At 38.9% G+C, this 23553-nt stretch overlaps 1 protein-coding gene across 3 annotated transcripts in view; it reads left to right on the top strand.

Moving 5' to 3' along the window:
• Nucleotides 1-23553, top strand: part of HTR1F (5-hydroxytryptamine receptor 1F) — a 114227-nt gene that overhangs the window by 40535 nt on the left and 50139 nt on the right. For all 3 annotated transcript variants that reach the window (XM_052703871.1, XM_052703857.1, XM_052703865.1), the window contains exon 2: nt 14879-14972. The gene's annotated coding sequence lies outside the window, so the exon portion shown is untranslated. The remainder of the gene's footprint in view (nt 1-14878; nt 14973-23553) is intronic.

The following is a 23553-nucleotide window of genomic DNA, read 5'->3' as shown; positions in this document are numbered from 1 at the left end:
ATAGACAAGGCCTTGAGTAACTCAACAATAAAATTTTCCCTTCCTATCATTTCAGACAGCCATTGCAGAACCAGATCTAATCCTGGCTTTGTCTGGGGACTTCCTAGAAACCATTAGTCACTTCAAACTGTATTGGGGCGGTGGAGGAGGATCATCTACATGAGTAACAATATAAATCATGTCCACACAGATTTAACAGCATGCTACAAAACCCCACCTGTTCAGATCCTAAGCCTTCCAACTCCCTGTGTGGGAATCAGGTGTGTTTTTTTTTCCAAAATAATCACTCAGAATTAGCAGAGCATCTGCATATCCTGCTGCTTGAGGCTTCAGGAAAATCCAGCAAAAATGTAATGTCCTGCAGTATCATCTCACTGAAAGTATATTTGTTTGCCACTCACTATATTCAGAATGACTTTATCTCCTATGTTTGCTCCCTCACATCTTTGCCCTTCTGCTAGTCAGCAACAGGTTTGGCTTTGCTGTTCCTTATCTCCAAAACCTTAAGCTTAAACTCAGATATGACTGTTGCAGGATGGCATCAATGTCCCGTACAGGCAAGAGTCAGTGGCTTCAACTAAAGTCAGGTTTGGCTACAGTTAATCTAAGAGCAGGCAGGAGCCCTCTCTTTTTGATGCAACTTACTCTGGTGAGGTAGCTCTAGATGAGCCCATTAGGTCAGAGGAAGAGCTTGACTTACCTCAATCCTTCCTAGGCAGATATGAGACATCTAGGGCATGTTTTGGCTGGTCAGCTGTCTGTCATAGTCCTCACAGGCAGATCAGATGTAGTTTGAAATGGAGATGACAGCACTGCTAAGAGGAATCCCAGAGCAGTTCCACTCTACAAAGGAAATCCCTTGGCGCTAGTGTCAGATCTCCTCTGCATCACAAGGGGTAAGTCGAAGAGACAGCAAATATCAGGTCATGCATTGCTAAAAACACACAACCAGGTGTCCAAGCTTCCTTGACAGATGTTATGTTGGCTAATAGAGGCATCAAACAACAGGGTCTGTCTTCAAATGCTAGCTTCCTTTCTGTTTAAATTTCCCTTCTTATTCTAAGAGTTATATCCTGAAACACAACACAGAAAAGGCAAAAAGCAGTATTTTCCTAGCCAGACTTACAGAATCACAGAATCCTTAAGGTTGAAAAAGACCACTAAGATCACACAGTCCAACCACTAGCTCATCCCTACCATGGCTGCTAATCATGTCCCTCAGTGCCACATCCACACAGTTCTTGAACACCTCCAGGGACTTGCAATCCTTCCTGACTGTCCAGTCAGGATAACACAACTGTTGGTTAGACTACGGCTGTGGAAACTTTTGGCTTGTTTGGGCTGCACTGTATGAAGAGGGATTGTCTTTGGCCACACATATATAGGTTGAATCAAAAGTAATGACTCCTATTTATTTCCAGGGAACTATAACTGATAAAGCGAGCACAATAACAATACTTACTAGAGCAAATTCTCAGCTACGAAACATTTTTCAACAACAACCACTCTACCCATGGCAGGGGAGCTAGAACTAGATGATCTTTGAAGTCCCTTTCAACCCAAGCCATTCTGTGATTTTTTGAACATAGTAACCACCACTAGCAATACATTTTTATCAGCAATGGACAAGAGCCTGTATGCAGCAGGCTCCTCTCATAAAAATCTGCTCCAGAAGAGGTGACACACTTGCAGTCACTGCTGCTGAAACACATCATCTACCGCTTTGCTGTGCTCACATCTGCTGTTCGGTCTCCATAAATTTTTATCAGCTGTCAATGAATGCCATTATTTTCACATACAAAAATTCAGTGACACTCCTTTGCTTCATACACACTTCCACATCAGACACCATTCTGTCAGACTGCCCTTCTGCCACCAGTTGTCATAGAGCAACAGTGTATAATGGAATACTGGTGGGAAGAGTCAGCCTCTACTGCCATACCACCAACATCTGCCTCTGACATTTTGGACCAACATAGTAAAATAGGAGGCATTACTTTCAGAGCAGCCCTCATGAGATATTTAATATAGTTATTGTATATAAATAACAAAAATTGTTTTAATATTTAATGAAATATTAAAAGAAGGGAAAAAAGTAGGCAACAAAAACATTGAACTAGTGGGAAATTTGAACTTGTTTTTGTGAAACTAGCAAATCAGTCTGGTTCTATGGCAATGGTAGCAATTCTCAGTGAGCTGACAGCATATTGTTCAGCTGCAAGGTGTTTGTCAGATATTTTTGATTAAATTGTACTCTTTCTGTGTCTCATCCTTAAAAATGAATGAAGTCTCTATCAGGATGGTGCGGCACAGGAGCACAGCTGCAGGGTGTGCTGGGCCAGGCATGCAGGTTGGACATTCCTGGCTCATACCTCACAGCTTCTAGCCTTAGTAGATACCATGATCCAACTCCAAAAACTACGTTAAGAGCTGGGGAAAAGGTCTTCCAGGAAGGGACATTTTGCTCATGATTGACAAGTAAATAGTTATGCCTTCAGAAGCCAAGGGGGAGCATGTGAGCCTGAGATTTAGGAGAGGAAAATAACAAGATGAAATATTTCTCTGCCTTTTCATTACACAACCGGATTTCTTAAAACTGTTTTTCTCTGTGGGAATCTAAGTATGAAAAGGTGAGGTGGTCTGCATATTGCTCTGTTTCCTCAGAGCCGTTATCTGAAATTTTACAGCATCCAGTCTTGGCTTCAAATTCTTGAAATGTCTATTAACAGCAGTGGAAAATTTATGGTGGAGTGAGTGCAATAGAATTCTCATAAAAATACAGAAGAAAATATTTTCTTACTCCCAAAAATATGCTTCACCAGCACTTCTGTATTAGCTAATCCTCTGTACGCATTCTGTGTACTTAAAATCACTGTATTTTTTCCATTTTAAAATGTTTTGATTTTGAAGACTGATTTTCCAGTTACCTGTACCTTCCTATCATTTGTAGTGTAAGGGGACGTTGATGACAATGGAAAATGTTTTCCATATGCTGGAAAGGAGCGAGGAATCTTGTTTCAGTTATGGCTGATTATGGTAGATTTTCCTGCCTTTACATCCTCTACTGAAAATTGACATTTTATTCAGGCCTCTTGTCCTTTTTGCACCTCTCTTGCTCACATTATGTTCTATTCATTAGTAATATTTGGCAGGAAATGAGATGTCTTGAACATTGCATTTGTCTACTTTGAAGAACGTTTACCACCTTGTGACACCTGTTGTGGATTCTGCCATTAGTGTACTCAGTTCTTTTAAATAGTGTTACTACTTACAATGCGTAGCTTCTTCAAGATATATTTAAATATTGATAAATATTGGTCCTAGAAGTTTCTATCCAGATGAAAGTACTTCAACAGGTCTTGTAGTCTGATCAGCAGCTCCTGTCTGTCCCCCCTTTCCTTACTGTTAGATGTCTAGTTTCTCAGATATGTTATATATAGTAAATTGGTGAGATATGTCTTGAAATTCTCAACTTTTCTATTATATACATCTGCTCGAGAGAAGTGGTAAGTCTAGTCTAAAATGTTCATCGGCAAAAGCATCAGCCTGAACCTAGGAATTACAGACTGGAGACAGTAACTCATTATTTCACAATAGGCTTACCTTTGGGGAGTTACTTTTTTCCGCATTAAACAGCTCCAGCAGAAAAAGTTGGGGTATTAGGGAGTTCTTCTGTTTTTCTCTGAAGGAGCACACAGACACCAATCCAAAAACTCTCGCCATACCAGCAAACCTGGACACTGCATTAGGAGTACAGTCAGCTTCTAGGAGACTTTGTTGCCAGTGCAAAAGGTCTGCCGATGTGCACCCCGCTGCTGTGTCAGAGCATTCATCTGGAAGTCTGAAGCTGACTGAGTAATAGTTCAGATAAAAAAGACTCAGGAAACTTTCCAACTCTCCAGAGCTTGGATTTTTTTTCTCTGTACATTCATAACATTGTCAATCATAAGGTAAAAATTTGCAGGTGTTCTATTGTAAGACCTACATGAAATTTAAGGACACTTTTTACCAATCTGGCTTAGTTTGGGCAAAGACTTTCAGTTATCATAGGCATTTTCCTTGCTTATTTGTTGATTTCCGTTCCATATTAGCCTATGTCTTCTAACAGAATGATATAAATTTAGTATTCTTCATAGCAAAGAAAATTGTCACAACTAGCAATTATTGTTCTATCATCCTTTTTGTTTTGTTTTGTTTTAATTTGCCAAGATAGGCTTAAGTATGCATAGGTCCCCTCACCTACTCCAACAAGAGAACAATAAAATTTTTGTAGAGGCAGTCTGCTCTCTGGCTGATCTGTGTGCAGTTACTTACGAAGAGAAAAACTAGATAAGGGACGATTGACCATCCTTAGCATTGAAAAGTTATGTGGTTTCTGATCCGTAGTGAAAGAAAGCATAGGAAATCTTCAAATCTTTCCACAGAGAATGGATAACAGATAGTGCAGTTACCTCAGTTGTCACAGGTGAGGGAGCCCACAGCTACTGAAGCAAAGGAGAAATAATGCAGTTTTCACTCATAGCAAAAGGTTAGCAATTGAGAATTGTATCCAGTAGTTGGGGGCTGGAGGGACAATTGTTTCTGCCTGAGAATAAATAATAGCCGCAGTGATCTGTGACTTAAACTGGAATATAGTAATTACCATTCCAGATCAGATTTGTGCTTAGCTTCTAATCAAAAATAGACAGAATGCAAAGCTGGCCACCCTCCGTTAAAGAATGATAAGAGGAGGGCATTTTCTATACTTGGCACTAGAAATGGAATGCTTTATTTTTTGAGCTCTAATCCACCATTTTTAAATTAAGCCACACTGTTAAACTTAGGCACCTTTAATGGATAGGAAAATGCGGTCTAGTACAAGATTAGGGGAAAGACCTTGAAAAGCCTAGCCTTGAAAATACATTAATACAGATAAAATCCAGACAACCTCACTTTTTTGTGTAGTCTATTTAATATATTTTGCCTCCTGAATGTAAAAGAAACTTGGGTATTTCTAATTCCACCCTGTTTTACAGAGAAACAAACACAATATATGCAGCATTAATATACAGAGTAAAAATAATCAATGCACAATATTTTCAAAATTCTTTAATCAGTACAAAAAAAAAAAAAAATTCTTCATAAAAGAAGCCTTACCTTATCCTAATTATAGACCCCTCTACAATATTCTCAAATACATCATTAAATATTCTTTGTGTAGAATGGTATAAAGTGACAATCCACTGCATATTAAAATTTTGAGCTTGAGTTTTAAGATCAGCCAGGCTACTGGCTAATTTTTCTAATTCTTTTTTCAAGTTTCAATTTTTCCAAGTGCAATGTCTTGCACCTGGATCACAAAAAACCCTGTTATCAATACAAGGTGCAGAATGTAAGGATTAAAACACAGCCCCACAGAAAATGACTTGGGGGTGCTGGAGGATGGCAAGCTGAACATGAGACAGAAATGTGCCCTTGCATTCCAGAAAGCCATCTGTACCCTGGAGTGCTGCATTCGGATGTGGAGTCCTCCATACAGGAGTGACGAGGACCTGTTGGAGTGTTTTCAGAGCAGGGACACAAAACAGATCCAAAGGATGAAACCCCACCCCTATGAGAACAGGTTAAGAGAGCCCTGAGAAGAGAAGGCTCCAGGGAGACCTGAAAGCAACCTTTTGGTATCTAAAGGGGGGCTGTAAGAAAGAAGGGGGCAGACTCTTCAGCAGGACCTGTGGCGATAGGACAAGGGGAAATTGTTTCAAACTAAAAGAGGGGAGATTTAGACTGGATATAAGGAAGAAGTTATTTCACAATAAGAGTAGTGAAGGAAACTGGAACAGCTTGCCCAGAGAGGTGGTGGATGCACTGTCCCTGGAGACATCCTTGATCAGGCTGGATGAGGCTCTGAGCACCCTGATCAAGCTGCAGGTGTCTTTGTTCATTACAGGGGAGTTGGGATAAATCTCCTGTAAGGGTCCATTCCAACTCAAATGATTCTATGGCAAACTGTTGTACCTTTTGGTATAGCTTTACTTTGTTGAAATGAAACGTGATCTTGCAGAATGGAGAGGAATTCTTTGACTGCACACCATCATTAAATAGATCTGTTTTTGATAGGGGCGATGACGTCTCTGAAAATAGCATCTTTTGAGATGTATTTATTGAGACCCTACAAACACCAGTCAATTTGGAAAATAGAGTAGAAGTTGAGAATTTTAAATTACCCATATTATATCTTACTTCTATAGCAGTACTTTCTCTTACAAATACCTGGTTTGCTTTTACCTATATGAGTTGTGATCTTTTGGGTATGTTCTCACAGCTTTGAGGAAACTGGTGAGAAATGGCTCTGGCTGAAGGAGAATTTCCACTTTGTCTGCATTCAAGTACTTCTCCCTCTTCCTCCTTGGTAACAGCTTTCCCCATTTGCTCCACCAAGCTAGCATTGCTGAAAAACAGATAAAAGAATAATGAAAATATTCCATGCCTAGACTATCCAAAGCCATTTGTCTTCAAAAAATACTTATCAAAAAAGCAAACCAAATCAGTAAAAGGTAATAAAAATGCTTCCTGAGATCTTTTGTATGAAGTCTACAGGGTATTTATTTGCCTTTTCTAGAAGAAAAAAATACAATCGTTACCTTCAGCAGGCTCCAGCTATTCCCACTGCTATGTCTGTGTCCCACAAAGGAAATTTTCCCCGAAGGCTATTTAGACAGCAGCATCTCCACTGAGATGAAAGGAAGCAAAAAAATCTGAGCAGGCTTCTGTAAACCACTGTGTTGCACAGAACCCCAAACTTTGATAGCACAGATGACTCAACAGAATGTTAATCTGTCTCCTAATAAGTTGCCAAGCCACTGACAAAGTTTGCAGCAAGATTTCCTTCATTTTTTCCAGAACTTTCCCTGCATTAAACCCTGCACCACCAACAGCTATACATTAAAACAGAGGCAACATTCCAGGAAAAGTAGAGCTACATGATCACTTCAGCAAAAGCTTATTGTAGAGAACTCAAATGTTGTCTGCTCTGCAGGTATGCTCTTCTGATATGTAAGACATTGCTTTGTCAGGGAGAGAGCACTCTTACTGTATCTGTTATATCTTTTGCAAAATGTCATACAAGTTTTAAAATACCACGCACTGTCCTCAGGAAGTATTTCTTCCTCACAGGAACTGCTCTGAGTAAAAGTCTAAAACATTCATTTTAGTAACATTGTTCTCATGGCAAGATACTGATTTTCATCGTGGGTTCAGGTGATCAAGAACCAAAATGTTACATCAACAACTATTTGATACAACCGAAATTTTATTTTCCTTTAATTTTGAGAAACACATAGCATTTAATTCTACTCTTAATACAAATCACAAGCTGCTTTCTAAATGACCCAGAAAAAAATACATATCCTTTCCCTGAAGAGAAAAGCCAAAATATGGCATAGGAAGAACATACAGAAAAGTGGAACCTTGGTTATAGCTCTGTTGATGTTAGACAATGAGGTAGCTTTACTGCATATTTCATTGACTTTATTAATAAAGGTAGAATTTAAAAAAAAATATATAATTTCTGCTTGAAAATGAATTTCAAACTCTTCTTCAGACTCAATCAAGAGACAGTCCTTTCCATTTTCCTGATCTATCAAGATTTAGAATCATGGAATCATAGAATCATAGAATCATGAAGGTTGGAAAAGACCCACAGGATCACCCAGTCCAACCATCCAACTATCACCAATAGCTCTCACTAAACCATGTCCCTCAGCACAATGTCCAAACGTTCTTTGAACACTTTCAGGGTTGGTGACTCCACCACCTCCCTGGGCAGCTCATTCCAGTGCCTGACCACACTTTCAGAAAAGTAGTATTTCCTAATGTCCAGCCTGAATCTCCCCTTGTACAGTTTGAAGCCATTCCCTCTAGTCCTATCACTTGTCTAGAGAAGAAGCTGACTCCCAGCTCACTACAACCTCCTTTCAGGTAGTTATACAGAGCAATAAGGTCTCCCCTGAGCCTCCTCTTCTCCTGCCTGAACAATCCCAGCTCCTTCAGCTGCTCTTCATAAACCCTGTGCTCCAGACCTCTCACCAGCTTTGTCATCCTTCTTCGAACACTCTCCAAGGCCCCAATGACTTCCTTGCAGAGGGGGGCGCAAAACTGGATACAGTACTCAAGGTACAGCCTCACCAGTGCTGAGTACAGGGGCTGACAAGTCCTGAAAACAAAATTGTAACAAAATTCTTTTTCTCATTAGATGACTGAAGATAATGAAATTCCCACTGCCTCGATCATATTTTGAAACTGCTGAGTCACTTTTTTGTCTTATTGAAAGGTCTGAGGTAGACTTCGAAAGAAAATTATCTTTTTTAAAGCAAATTAAGGGACAGTAACTTCTGTCCTTTACTTACGTGGTTTAGTGAAGAATGATCCATCCAGAGAACTGCAATGTAACTTGGACTACTTGGTCTTACTCATTTTGTCCTACTCATTAGTTTTTAACCCATTAAAGAATGTCAGGGCTAATATAAAATGTCCTTCCAAGTAGTTCAAGGCCTCACATGGGAGCTTTTTGGATCTTTATTGTATAATATTTATGAGAGAAAGTTCTCTCGGTCATTAATGCTTCGGACCCAAAATTGTCTACAATGTGCATCCATTACTTTGATTTGTGTTTTGCAATTGATTTGTCTTGAAACAAAACAATGGGAAATGCAAGCTGACATTATTTTGTTCTATTGCTACTCATGTAATTCCTAAAGCATATTAGTTAAATTACTACTACCTGTTGTTGAAATAACAGTAATATTTGCAGATGGTTTCTATCATCATATGATGCACTCTTATGGCATACTAGAAGATCAATGCCAGTACTCCAAAGTTTACTGTCTAACAGAAACAGGAAAAAAAAGGAGTGGTGGAGGAGGAAAACATACTTCTGCAAATGCAATCTGTGATTTATTTTTTTTTTAATTCATAAATTATTCTTTTTTCCACCTGCTTTTTTTTTTCGTGTGTGTGAGAACAGCTAAGTCTTTGTGGTTCTTAGGGCAGAAATGGATCCTTAGGAATAATGAGCACAAGCAATAGAAAAATCAGTCATTCATTATATTCAACAAAAATTTTCTCTTGCCATATAATGATAAGAAATATGAAAGCCAAGCAAAATCTCTGGAGCAGCAGTGGCAGAAGCAAAATGTCTGTGTAGTCTGAATAAAGACAGGTGGGGCAATCTCATTTATCTTCTTCTTCTGACCATCTCTGCATTAAATCCTCATCTGCAATTAGTGATGACATGTTCTAATCCTCTTCATACAAGCTGCATGAGGATTGTAACTTTGCATAGGAAATATCAAGGGAACAAAAACTGAAAAAATCCTTCTTCCTCACAAAAGCATTCAATTAAAAAAAAAAAAAAAAATCCTTAAAAAAAACCCCTACAGTTATAATAGTAATAGGAAGACAAATTATGCAAGAATGTATGTTTAGAACAAATATCTTCAGAAAAACAACTGGGTTTTCAATTTATTTCTGTTCCTCTGTGGGACTGAGATCTTGTCTGAGGGTGCAATTTATGTCTGCATATAGAAGTAGTCACTCCTGTGAGCTGCTATTATTCTTTTCCAGTAATAAAAGAAATAGTAATAATCAGATTTGTTTCTACAATTAAATGGTAACCAAAAAATTGTCAAGAAAAATTACTCCCAAAGACCATCTTACCTATTTAACCCTTCACTAACTATTCATTTTAATTTTTGCTCCATTTTTCCTCACCATCAGCTGTAATAGGCTTCATTTATTTTCATGGCAGTGACAACCCTAAAAAGCATTTATTTGTACTCAGATGATATCATATACGATAACACTGCATCCTCAGCTTTGTGCTCAGAAATATTTGCCATGATCAGATAAATTAACTTTTTATTTATTATTATGCTCATATAAAATAATTTTAGAATATTTATTTTTCTTTCAATTGAAGCAGGGATTTTGTGACATTTGAACACAGGCTTTTTTTTCCTTTTTTATGCATTTGCCCTCTGGTCTCTGTCAACCCCTGCAGTCAGAATAACGAATTCCTCTTTATTATACTGTCAGTGCACTGTCATTATTTTGGGCTTTTTCTTCTCCTGAAAGGTTGTTTTTGAAAAGCTATACTTGTTGTTCAAGATTTATAGGACTGTACTGATCTGTCAGTTTCTGGTGTATCTAAGCAGCCAATGTACATTTAAGTCACTGTAAACTGATGTCCCCAACTGGGGACATCAAACCATTCAGGGTAGCATTACCTTCTAATTCCTTGTCCCCTTTATACAGGAAACACAAACATCTCAATATCACAGATTGATTTCTATTTGCCTTTGCACTAAGGCTGTCATTTTTGTTATGCAATCTCAAGTCTTAGCTAGCTTTTAGAACACAAGCCCTTATATGAGATTTTGAACGTAGGTCTTCAGCACCGTAGTGAATGGTTGCCAGTTGAGCTTTTAAAACAGCTGTCAAATTCATGTAAAGCTGATTTTTTCCCATAATTACCTTAGCACAAGATACAACTTAAAAATTCTTATTTAGCATCCTCCACAGAGTAAGAAAGGCAATTTTAGTTTTGTCATGGAATTATTGCAGATATTATTTTTAACCACACAGACACACACAAACACACACACACACAAAAAAAAAAAAAAAAAAAAAAAAAAAACCACGCTTGTCTTTGTATTCCATACATTCCACAGGAATTTTGCTCCTGTTTTTCACAAGATCAAAGCCTTCATAATTTCAATGCCATTGTGCCATTGCTAGGACTTGGAATTGAGAGTCCTGCTTTTTGATTACTGGCAGACTTCAATTTGAGCTAATAAACATTTAGACCTGAAGCAAAAGAACTCTGAGGCTCAAAAGCAATGGAAACAATGAATATGCTTCAGAGATGAAGGCAGGTCCAGAAATTCTTAGCCTCCAGAATTACTTCTGCTGCACAAACTACTTCCCTAAATATAGCCGCTGCCATGCACAAATTGAGATTATTGGCATTTTGAGCAGTTGTGAAATGCTTTTATACTGGGTAAAAAAGAAGTCTGTTTACATTTAGAGATACCAATTCCCAGTAGGCAGAAGCAGACCCTGTTCATCTGCTAAAAGTTTGGCTACAATTTATTTAATGAAATGATGAGCTTAAAGGGTTTGGAGTAATTTTGTAAGTTTTCCTTTTGCCTGAGGATTTTCTGCCACAACAAAAAAAATATCCTGCTTGTAAATTACTTCTCAATGGTTGCAAAAGTCCGAATTCATGCAGTTCTGTATTCTCTTCCTTTCTATTCTCCATTTATAGGAGTCACTGCTCCAGAAATAGTCCCAGTTACTGATTGAATGTTACTTATTTTCTCAGCTTTTCTTAGAAAGCTAAAAGAAATAATCGCATATGAATTATACCTGCTGGCTATCTTGGATTCTCCTAAGGCAATGTCTGTTCAGTATACGTCTGCATCTCTAGGTCCTTATCGCAAAGTACTTACATTTTAATTAGTCTAAAACAATGAAAAGTAAAACAGCTATGTTCACACTGCTATATCATCAACAAGGGCTCTCGCATCCATCTTCCCCTCACCTTCAAACAAGGTCTTAGCAAGAGCTGGTAGGCAGTCTGTAAATCTGCCTTCCTAGGAATGCCTAGCAGAACACCAGGCTAGATAACAAGATCCAAATTATTAAGCACCCACGTGGCCTCCAGGTCTCCTTCAGAGGAGTCTCTCTCCGTGCTCATATGAGAGTGTGGCTTACTGGATTGTGAGCCAATTGGGAAATTTTCAACTAAATAAACACACAGATGTTCAGGATAGGGAAAATGGGAGCACTTTTAAGAAGGGTTTCTGTGAAGCGAGCCATCTTACAGCAATAAAAGATAATTAAGACAAAAAATATAAGGATACAGAAGTTGAAAGGAAAGGAGGATAACAAAAGTGTAGAATATTGAGAGAAGGACTGTACTAAAAGGATCTAGAGTTTGGCAAGGAACAGAACTTTTTTTTATCCTCTAGAAAAGCCAAACAAAGTCTCTAAATTGTCTAAGTGCAACCTGGATGTTCTGTTAAGAATAATTTATGCTTGATCCCACTGTCTGTTATCTGTCAACATCTTTATCAGTGAAGATGTTGAAAAGCACCAGCCCCAAGACAGATTCCTGGGGGACACCACTTGTCACCAGCCTCCACCTGGACATTAAGCTGTTCACCACAAGCCTTTGCCTGAAACCATCCAACCAATTCTTTACCCACCAAATAGTCCAGCCTTCAAATTCATCTCTCTCCAATTTAGAGACAAGGATGTGCTGGGGGAACTCAACAAAGGCCTTGCTCAAGTCCAGGAAGATGACACCAGTTGCCCTTCCTTTGTCCATCAGTGCCATCACTGCTTTGTAACAGGTCAACGGATTGGTCAGGCACAATCTACTCTTGATGAAACCATGTTGACTATCTTGGATCACTTCCACATTTGTACCTTAACAACTCTTCCAGGAGGATCTTGTCCGTTATCTATCCAGGCACATACACAAGGCTCGTCAGCCCATTGTTCCCCAGAACTTCATTTCTCTCTTCCTTGAAAATGAGTGAGATTCTCTTCTTTCATTCACCAGGAATTTTGCCTGACAACCATGGCATTTCAAACATGATGAAGAGTGGTTTGGCAATCACATCAGCCTCTAGTTGGTCTGTCCAGTATCTGGACCAGGAAGTCATCCTCAACAGACTCCACAAGACTCCTGGATTGCTTGCAGCTAGCTGTGTTGTTTTCCCAGCAGACATCCAGGTGGTTGAAATTCCCCATCAGGATGAGAGCCTTCAAGCTTGACACCTCTTCTAGCTAATGAAAGAAGGCCTGTCAGGAGGCTGTCCTTGATCAAGCATACTATAATACATCCTGACCACTAGGTGTCCTTTATTGGCCCCATCCCTAATTCTTACACACAAGCTCTAAACCTGATCATGGCTGCTTCTCAGAGGCAGCTCTTCTCAATCTATCCACTTCTTAACATAGAGGGTAACTGCTCTATCCCCTTTGCCTGACCTATCCCTTCCAAAAAGCTTGTTTCCCTCAACCATATAATTTCAGTTCTGCAATTCTTCCTACTGTGTTTCTGTAATGCCATTTAGGTCACAGCTTTCCAATTGCACTGCAATTTTTATCTCCTGCTTATTTCCTACGCTGTGTGCACTGGTGTAGAGGCACTTCAGCTAGGCTATCAGCCACATTATCTTCTTGAAGGTAAAACAGGACTGTAACCATCTTCATTAAACTCCCCAGAGGGCTCTGTGCTGTGGAAACTGATCTGGTGCCAAGTCACAGTCAACTGTTCATAGAACTGTTGCACTATTAGATAATGCCCGAAAAATTATTAGTCCTTTTTTATTGCTAAGAAATTAATGATCTTTCCATATGTCTTCTGTAACTTTGTCTTCTGTTTTACTGTTTTTTCTTACTAATCTTCTACTTTGAAACAAAAGCTGCCTTTAATATTTGATTTTCTGCATTTTAAGTACATTAGCCGTTTAAACATATTCAGAATTAAATCAGCCACTTATTTATATTTATATTATTTATATAATTATTTATATTTCCACTTTTTATGGTACACCTTTGCAGTATATTTCTTCTTTAGGCAAGTTAATTATTATGAATCACATATTAAAAAAAATTGATATTTTGACAAAGCAAGAAACAATGTCCTGCAGTTCAAGGAACACATGCTAAGGTTCATTTTTGTCCTCAGTTATGTCAGCTCGAAAAGCAAATGGAATCCTGGGCTCCATCAGAAGAGGGGTGGCCAGCAGAGACAGGGAGGTGATTGTCCCCCTCTACTCTGCTCTTGTAACACCTCATCTGGAGTTCTGTGTCCAAGTCTGGAGCCCCCAGTACAAGAAAGACAGGGAGGGTCCAAAGGAGAGCCACAGAGATGATCAGGGGACTGGAGCACCTCCCCTATGAAGACAGGCTGAGGGAGCTGGCCCTGTTCAGCCGGGAGAAAAGAAGGCTGTGGGGTGACCTCATTGCAGCCTTTCAGTATCTAAAGGGAGCCTACAAACAGGAGCCTACAAACAACTCTTTGAAATGGTTGATAACTGCAGGACAAGGGGAAATGATTTTAAGTTGAAGGAGGGCAGATTTAGGTTGGATATCAGGGGAAGTTCTTCCAGAGAGAGTGGTGAGGTGCTGCAACAGGCTGCCCAGAGAGGATGTGGATGCCCTGTCCCTGGAGGTGTTCAAGCCTAGACTAGATGGGGCCCTGGGCAGCCTGGTCTAGCATTGAAGGAGGTTGGTGGCCCTGCCTGTGGAAGAGGGGTAGGAGATTCATGATCCTTGAGGTCCCTTCCAACCCTGGCCATTCTGTGATTCTGTGCATCCTCAGACTAATAACAAGAAGCCTAAGGCTGCAAAATACCAAGTGTCTAGGGCTCCCACTGCAGTCAGAGTTGAGGACATCCAAAAACTCACAGATGCACTTGGGTACTAATATATATAGCATATGATGCACTAAACTTGCTAGCAAGGCTAATCATCACAGACTTCCTCCTCTTTTTATTGTTTATCTCCAGAGGTTCTAAGTCATTTTTTATAATTTCTTGAGCTTTTCAAGTAGAGGCTTTTCTGGACTGTCAAATTCTACCAGGTTTTTATTGGTTACTAGCCTGCTACAAACAACTTCACATATTACCAGCTACATACTTTTACAAACTGTAGGGTTTTCCTGATGTTGATCTCTAAGCATTTAAATAGCCATTACCAGTTAGCTGAAGAAATCCTGCAAATTACAGTTTAAAACTTCTGAAAGAAGGTTTTCCTCTCCTGAAGTATAGATCTCTTTCACTGAAACTTACGGAGTATAGAATTATGACATTTTGCTTTCTCACAGGTATTTGACAGACGCAATTTCTACTTCCATTCTCATCCCTGGGCCACCTGGTACAGATGTTATCTTTCTAAGACTGATGCAAACATGGGAGGTGGTGAGTCACTTTCTGCCTTCATATGTAGAGCTCCTTTATGTAAATTCATGAGGGCTATACATAATGTGGGATCAAATTCATTTATGGTGGTTTCATCAAGGCTCCACAAAACAATTTCAACTGAGAGTTTTGCTGAGTTCTAGAACTGATCTTTTTGTAAAGTACTGCCAGAGGAAATAAAGGGATCTGAAAAGTCAAATGTAGGCAGGTGAGGGTGTACCTAGAGGGTTATGGCAGCCTTACCCAGTAAGTGTAGGTACACACAGTGCAAGGGAAAGCTGTAGACACACTAGGGAAAGAAGGACGTGACCAATGGATGGTGGACTATAAATTAGTGAAGAACATCAAGCACAGTCTGAGAAGTGCAGGCACTGCAGGAGAAGCTCACAAACTTCAGTCCTAAATCTGATCAACCTTCTCCGCAGCTCTGGACGTTTAAACATTCAACATCTACTTCAACTGAGGGGAAAAAAGTAACACTAGTAATATAACGCTTCATTTCACAGATGTATTTTAAAGGTTTAACCTTTGTAAGACATTTTGAAGATGAAATGCATAGCAGAACTCATTATTTTGCTTAACTAAATATCTCTTTGCCTAGCTGAACTCTAAAATCTTTTGATATTAGTTCATAACAAAGATGTGATGTGAGAGAACATTTTTCTTGCTTTTTTGTTGGCCTGTGGTCATTTTATGCCATCGCATGCTTGTTTTTATTTCTGTTTTTGGTATTTGTAGCTTTGAAAAGAAGTGACTTTTCCAATAGTGCACAAACATAGCTTCTAAATAACAAAGATGGCAAAATCCCCAAATCTTTGGTTTTCATAACAATTCAAATGCAATAGCTTAACAACAATGCTTCATAAAGCACCTAAAAGTGACCTACCTACATACAACAACATTTATTTAAAAATAGAAGAGTAAAACTACTGGGAACTGTGCAAAGAGCAAAATCATCATTCAATATTGAATGTTTGAATACAAAAAGTAACAAGGGACAAACTGAAATACTAAGCAATCAGTTGTCCAGACAAGTTCACATTAAGTGGGATTGCTTGTAACTATACCTGAAAAATTGTGTATGTTCAGAGATAATAAAGAAATATATTATCATTTGACATTCTTAGAAATACTTCTTGAGATACAGACTCCCAGAGAAGTTGTAGAATCACCATCCCTGAAGGTGTTTAAGGAAAATATAGATGTAACACTTAAGGACATGGTGTAGTGAGCAATATTGGTGGTATCTGGATGGTTGGACTAGAAGATCCTAGAAGTCTTTTCCAACCCTAATGATCCTATGATTCTGTTCTGTGATATTTTATAGAATATAATTATAGAATGGCTTGGGTCAGACCTCAAAGATCATCTAGTTCCCACTCCCCTGCCATGGGCAGAGTTCTCTCATTACTTTTTTCATAGAAGAAGAAACAGACCCTGAAGATAAGCATATTTTCACACATTCACCACTCCTTACCGTCTCTTGTATCTACAGAAGTTCAGAGTCCTGACATCTCAGGGTTTTGTCTGTTTTCTGTGTGTCTGAAAGATCAGAAGAGGTCATCTTTAAAACTCTTACAGTGAAAGAGGCAAAGACAAAGTTGCTGCACTTGTAATAACAAAAGAATTTTAAAAGTGTCACTAGGTAACTGTAAAATCAACAAAAAAAAAAAATAGGAAAGTCTTCTCTTTTGTACAGAGTAATCAGAATGAATCATATGGTTTTAGTGAAAAATAGGTCAAAATACAGGCTACTTTCAGTATGTACAAGGCACAGAGAACGACAAAGTCCCCAGACTCATAAGATTTTATATTTTCAAGTAGAACTTTACTTCAATCAGTAGTTCCTCCAAATGACAAATTAAAAAACAGGTGAACCAAGTACTGGCAGTACTGGCCAAATGGGAGATCTGTGATTTGTGACGTCATTAGTTTAACTTCAAAAAAAGTATTAGATGATGCATCTTAAATCAAGAGAAAACCATTAGAACCAGAATAACCATCAAGGCTTCAGGAAAACAGGAAGTAAAGTGATGTTCTTTGTCTCTAACAGCATTTTAGTGTGAGCTGTCAGTCAGACTCAAAGAAACACTCGCTATGGTCCATACAGGACTCAGCAATGAATGTTAGTGGTATTCAAATCAACTACAGGTCTGTATATTGAGGTGATATTAAAACATCTTAGGACATCTGTGCCTATAATGCAGAAAGTGAGTGGCTTCATATTGTACCTAGGAAGTTCAGCAGACTCAGGTGTGGCAAATGTCTAGTCTGAAAGTATCCCTTTCCTTTTCACTTACCTTTTTAAAAATCTACTTTCTTCATTAATTCTACTATAATATCTGAGGTGATGTTGTAGAATGGAATTACCTGGTGGGAGAAAATGGAAGAATAAACAGGACTTTCATTTTTTGACGGAAATGGGCTTGCTGGTTCTATGCTAGTTTTCAAAAGATGGTGACAGACTGAAAGCTTAAAGAAAATAGGTCTCAACAGCGAACTTTACTGCACTGAATGTTTTGTGACAGTTTATGTCACATAAAGCACTTCCATGCCATCTGCACTCCAACAGCAAAAGCTTGCTGTGTCCCAGGCAGTGCCTTTTGTCTTTCCATAGTCAACAGAAGTCAATGGAGATGGATCAGTTATAAAACTTGTCTCTGGCTGGAAATATACAGAGCATCAGCTTGTCCTGTGAACCCTCTCAGTACTCCTAACATCCTGTCATGGTTATCACAGAATCACAGAATCACCCGGGATGGAAGGGACCTCAAGGATCATGTAGTTCCAACCCCCCTGCCTAGCAGGGCCACCAAACGTACACATTTAGATCAGGTTGCCCAGGACCCCGTCCAACCTGGCCTTGAACACGTCCAAGGATGGGGCATCCACAACTTCCCTGGGCAGCCCGTTCCAGGGCCTAACCACTCTCCTTGTAAAGAACTTCCCCCTAACATCCAACCTAAATCTTCCCTCCTTCAACTTGAATCCATTTCCCCTAGTCCTGCTATTGTCAGCCCTTTTGAAGAGCTTACTCCCCTCTTGGGTGTAGGTTCCCTTCAGGTATTGATAGGCTGCAATGAGGTCACCTCGCAGCCTTCTCTTCTCCAGGCTGAACAAGCCCAACTCCCTCAGCCTGTCCTCATAGAGGAGGTGCTCCAGCCCCCTGATCATCTTAGTCGCCCTCCTCTGAACCCTTTCTAAAATCTCTATGTCTTTCTTGTACTGAGGGCTCCACACCTGGACACAGTACTGCAGATGGGGCCTCACAAGAGCCGAGTAGAGAGGGACAATCACCTTCCTGTCCCTGCTGACCACCCCTCTCCTGATGGAGCCCAGGATCCCATTTGCCTTCCCAGGGTTCTACGTTTTTGTTTTTTGTTTTTGGGCTTCAGTATTCCACATCAAAACATCATGTAGTGTACGGGGCATTAAAGTGCCACTGCCCCAATCCCAGCTACCTATCCCTGTACATTACAGCAGTCACGGGATCTGGCCCTTCCGGGTGGGGGGGGCGCTCTCTTGCTGCCTGGCAGTGGGTGCTGGAGGTGCTTTCCTAGCCGTTCCAAGCTTTTCAGGTTTGACTCGGTCCCGGGAACTCTCTCTCTCTCATCTTGTCTGATTTATTAATCTCAATTTCAATTAAATTGTATATATTGTGTTATCTTGCATTCCAATATTATAGTAAAATAAGTTTTCCTCCATAGATTGTTGCCGCTGCTCTTTTCCTCCCTTCCTTCCTTCCCATTTTTTGTGGGACTGGGGTGGGGGGGGAGGGCAGAGGCCTGTCGCCCCTGCCACAGACATAGATTGATCTGGTCAACTCCGTGACACATCCCATGGTCTGTCAAGAGAATGAGTGCAGCCCTGCAGGCAGGCAAATACACAGATATTATAGGATGGATTTGGCTCTTGCATTGGTGCCACTTTTTGCTCACTAGTAAGTTGATTTGCTAAAAAAAATGGAACAGTATAAGCAATGAAGAAAGGGGCAAGGAACTGATGGGCAATCATGCATCTCATCAGCACTTGCTACGGAAGTTCATTATACTCAGAAGAAGGTAAAAATATTTTAACAAGGAAAACAAAGATTGCACATCTTCAAACAATTATTTTAAAAGCAGATTTTGTATGGACAACTTATTTCTAAAATGAAGACAGGTAACACATACACTATCTGCAAATTAAATGGAAACCAAGAGCAAAATTAGAAAGGAGAATATCTTGATTACATTAAATTGCCTTCTTGAAGTGGTAATGTTTGTCATTACTAAATAATTATATAGTACAGGAATAAGGGCAATCATCAATGCTAATCTTTACTTAAGTAAAATAAAGCATTATTCCTTATACAGCCATCAGACTTAGTTTTTGTATTACTAAGATTCTGTATGCCCATGGTAATGAGAGCAACTGAGTTGCCACAGTTTTTTTTATCCCTCGGATTTAGAGAGAGAAAGACCTAAAAATAGTAAAACAGACCCCTCCATGCAGCTAGCCATAAATGTAATCATTGTTTTCAGGTTGTCAGCTGATACTCAATGGTTTCTCATTATCATCACTGTTCCATGGATTTTTCTTATTTTAATGAATTTGTGTCGTCAGGCTCATATCTATTTTCTTGGCTATCTTGCTTCATTATTCAGATGGAATCAGACTTTTAATTTAAAACATTATTATTAAGAGTCACACATGAAATTCTTATCTGAAAGATATATTGTTTTGGCAGTAGATGTAAATCTAAATGCAGCTGCCTAGGTTCTTGATTGTATACTTCAATGGAAGATTTTGTGTAAATTTTAGGCACGAAGGAGAAAAGCACTTAGCAGCATTTATCATTTAAATTACTAGCATTTTTAAAGACTATTCAAACATTTCTTTTACCTCAATAAGGTCAAAACTGAAGCACAGAAGTTAGCTTATAAACTCCCTGACCTTGGACTATATTAAAGAAGCAATATTCTTGTACCTTGAACAATGTGCACTTGCAGCCTGGAAGCCCTGCCCACAGCACGGGTCTGGGGCTGCGTGGGCTTTAAGCTCTCTTCCAACTCAAACCATTCTAATGATTCTTTGATTTTGCAATCTTTTCTAGCTTCTTTCAGTAGGTGGGTTTACACAGTGCCTTTTCCACTTTTGTTAACTAACTATGTAAATACTCACCAGCTTTGAATATACTGTTTTCTTTGGGATTCTATGAGGTGCTCATTATCACTTATGCTGACTGGTCCATAAGAACACATGCTAAATAAACTCTTAGTCGGACATTTCAGGCACTAATCTGTCAAAATTAATTACATTTTGTTTTACTTTTAGTTTTGAATCTTACAGGTATAGGATTTTTTCTTCAGCTCAGTATGATGTAATTGACAGTATTTTACAGAAAATCCTGAACTTTACTAAATAATTGTTATATCATCCCTTGGGCTGACCAACAAACTAACATGACAAGTTCATCCATATGTCTGGTGAGGATATGTCATGTAGTTTAATATCTGAGGAGCTCCAGGACACTCAATCCTCAGCTGTTCAGAGATGATATGTTCATACTGCTCATTGTCCTGGCAGACACCTTGATCCAGTGACCTCTGCAGTGATGCAGAGATCCCTTTAAGGCTGGCTATCATCTATGGTAATGTATCCTGAATGGTTATGAAGTCAGGAAGCCATTCATGCTAACAGAAAGAATCTTCTAAAATATGCAAGAAAACTCTCTGGCCCCTTAGTCCTTCCCAAAGGGCAATATAATGCAGATTTTAAGTGTCAGTCTATCACACTCACATATTTTACCCACATAAAGACAGCAAACAGCAAATATGCTCTGAGAACAAGGTCATGCATTACTTTGTTAGCAAGTACAAGCACCACCAGTAAGACAGAGACGTAATTTTGTCATCCTACCGATGTAACCAATCCATATCTAATATGCAGCTTTTATTATTGTTAGTTTTAACTGATTTTGTATTTGATCACTGTCATGGACCTGTCTGTTGTCCATCTTTTGGTTTTAAGCTTGTTAATATGAAAGGCAGCTAAATAGACATTCACACAGCAAGTGATCACTTCAGCATTTCCCCATTTGTGGACAGCTCAACTAAAATTGTCCACAGACAGCAACAATGCTGGTATGTATATTTTTCCTCAGCTTAAAACTGGAGCTTATTCCAAATTTTTTGCACCTTCTCCGATCTCAGGGTCTGCATTTGAAGATACACACTAATCTAGTCTTCTGACAGCTTAACAAAATGTCATTATGTGATATATCAAAGTGATGTGAGCTTAACAAAGAGTCATCCCAACATTCATCATAACAAGTTAGAACTTAGAAATGGAAAACCAAAATGCAGATAGACCTTGCACGCATTATTTTGGCATAATCTTTGTCCCCATCAATATCAAAGAATAGTGTGAACCTTTTGTTTTGCCTTTTTTTTTTTTTTTTTTTAATTCAGACATTTAGGACTTTTCCTCAAAGCTTAGAAGTCTTAACTACATTCAGAAGGACTAATGATTTAAAAATTGTTTCACATTCATATAACAGATTTCAAACAGTTTTAGCAAAATTCCTACCTATTATATTTGGTTTTGAATTTATTCAATTATATTGGAACCTTTTAACTTGATGTTAACAAAGTCACCTAAATGCTGAACTTCAATCAGAAAATCCAGAAGCTTTGTTAAGACACTGAAGCAGGAGAATCTACCAGAAGGCTATACTTAATTACATTACATTACAGGCTGAAGGAGCTGGGAATGTTCAGCCTGGAGAAGAGGAGGCTCAGGGGAGACCTCATTGCTCTCTATAACTTCCTGAAGGGAGGCTGTAGTGAGCTGGAGGTCGGCCTCTTCTCTCGTGTCATTAGTGATAGGACCAGGGGGAATGGCTTCAAGCTACGGCAGGGGAGATTCAGGCTGGACATGAGGAAGTATTACTTTTCAGAAAGGGTGGTCAGGCACTGGAATGGATGCCCAGGGAGTGGTGGAGTCACCGAGCCTGGGGGTGTTCAAGGAAAGACTGGATGTTGTATTGAGGGACATGGTTTAGTAGGAGCTATTGGGAATAGGTGAACGGTTGGACTGGATGATCTTTTAGGTCTTTTCCAACCTTGGTGATTCTATGATTCTATGATTCTATGATTTCCACAAAGTATCTCAAAAATTCACCTTTGCCAATTGCTTCTTCTGTCACATACTGCAAGAATTATGCTACTTTCTTACGTTATAGCTGAATTAGATTCTATCAGCTGAAACCACTCAAGTTGTAACTCTGTTGAAGGTCAGTGGACTGCAGGGAGGAAAGTTTTAACTAGCAATTAATAGGGTCAATTACATCGGAGCTAAGGAACGGCAAGCTGATACTTTGGTGAAGTAAGTACAATTATAATAAATAGGGGGAAAAGTTTCAGGGCGTTTTAAAACTCTGAAAATGACAGCAATTACAGTATATTTGATAAGTTTGTGTCCTGTTTTGAACACAGTAGTGTTAGTACCTAAGCACATCTTGTTGAATTAAACTACATTCTGCTATTATAGATAGGGTTAATATAGCAAAACTCAGCAGATTCCATTTTGAAAGGCTTAGCTGATAAGCATTCCAATTTGGGATTTTATTCAGTTTAATGCAGTGATTCTAACCAGTAGCTTAATGAATTGCTGTACTGCATAAGTCATGACTTTATCTGAAGTACTAGAGCATTAATTAAAAGCTCTACTCACCACCGTGTATGGAATCATTCTGGAGTAGTTATTTCATCTTAACTGCTTTATTGTAATAATGTTTAGAAACTTGTCTTATACTGAAGAAACATAGAGTGGTAAGTAGTCCTTTCACTAAAGAGCTTTCAGTATAAATAGGCAAAATGAATACTTTGGGAAAAAAAAAAGTATTTTGGAAAATAACTGTGGTACTGGTTAACTTGACAAATTGTAGCTGTTTAGACCCTTTCAGAAACTGGTTCAGCTATTCCAGGCAATTGGAATCCATTTGTGTAAGAATTTAACAGTTTATATCTTCTATCAGATGTCCTTTCATTTGTGATTAAGCATCTCTGAAAATACTTCAGCAAATAGTTGTTTTATCTTACTCATACATTTAGGTAACACATCGGAAAGCTTGAAGGGTTGCTTTTGTTTTTGTACTTTTTCTTCCAAGTTGTATCTGAATCAGAGCAAATAGTAAATCAAATATCTTACCTAGATTTTGAAAGATTATCACCGGGAAATAACATTCATTCATCCAGAAGAGCAGCTTTGCACCTTTACATACCAGCTTCCATCCCTAGAGAAAAGTACAGGAAAAAATAAAAATTAAAAATTAAAAACAACTTTACATTGATTTGAAGAAACTCTGTACTCTCTTCATTTTCTTGGTAGCCTCTGGAATAGAAGGGCAATGTCAAGAATTCTTGTAGCTGGATTACTATGGACATTTGTGCTGTGCACACAGTGTTCCATAGCCTATCAGAAGCTAGAGAAAAAGTGCCACAGTTTACCAGTTTCTCCCATAGAAAGGAAAGTCAAAATTTTGCAAAACATTGAGAAGATGCACATTCTGCAGCTTATTTTCTGATGTAACTATGAA

This window comes from Tympanuchus pallidicinctus, unplaced genomic scaffold (assembly GCF_026119805.1).
Source record: "Tympanuchus pallidicinctus isolate F22 unplaced genomic scaffold, pur_lepc_1.0 scaffold10, whole genome shotgun sequence".
Lineage (NCBI taxonomy): Eukaryota > Metazoa > Chordata > Aves > Galliformes > Phasianidae > Tympanuchus > Tympanuchus pallidicinctus.
This window is presented reverse-complemented; position numbering and strand designations above follow the sequence as displayed.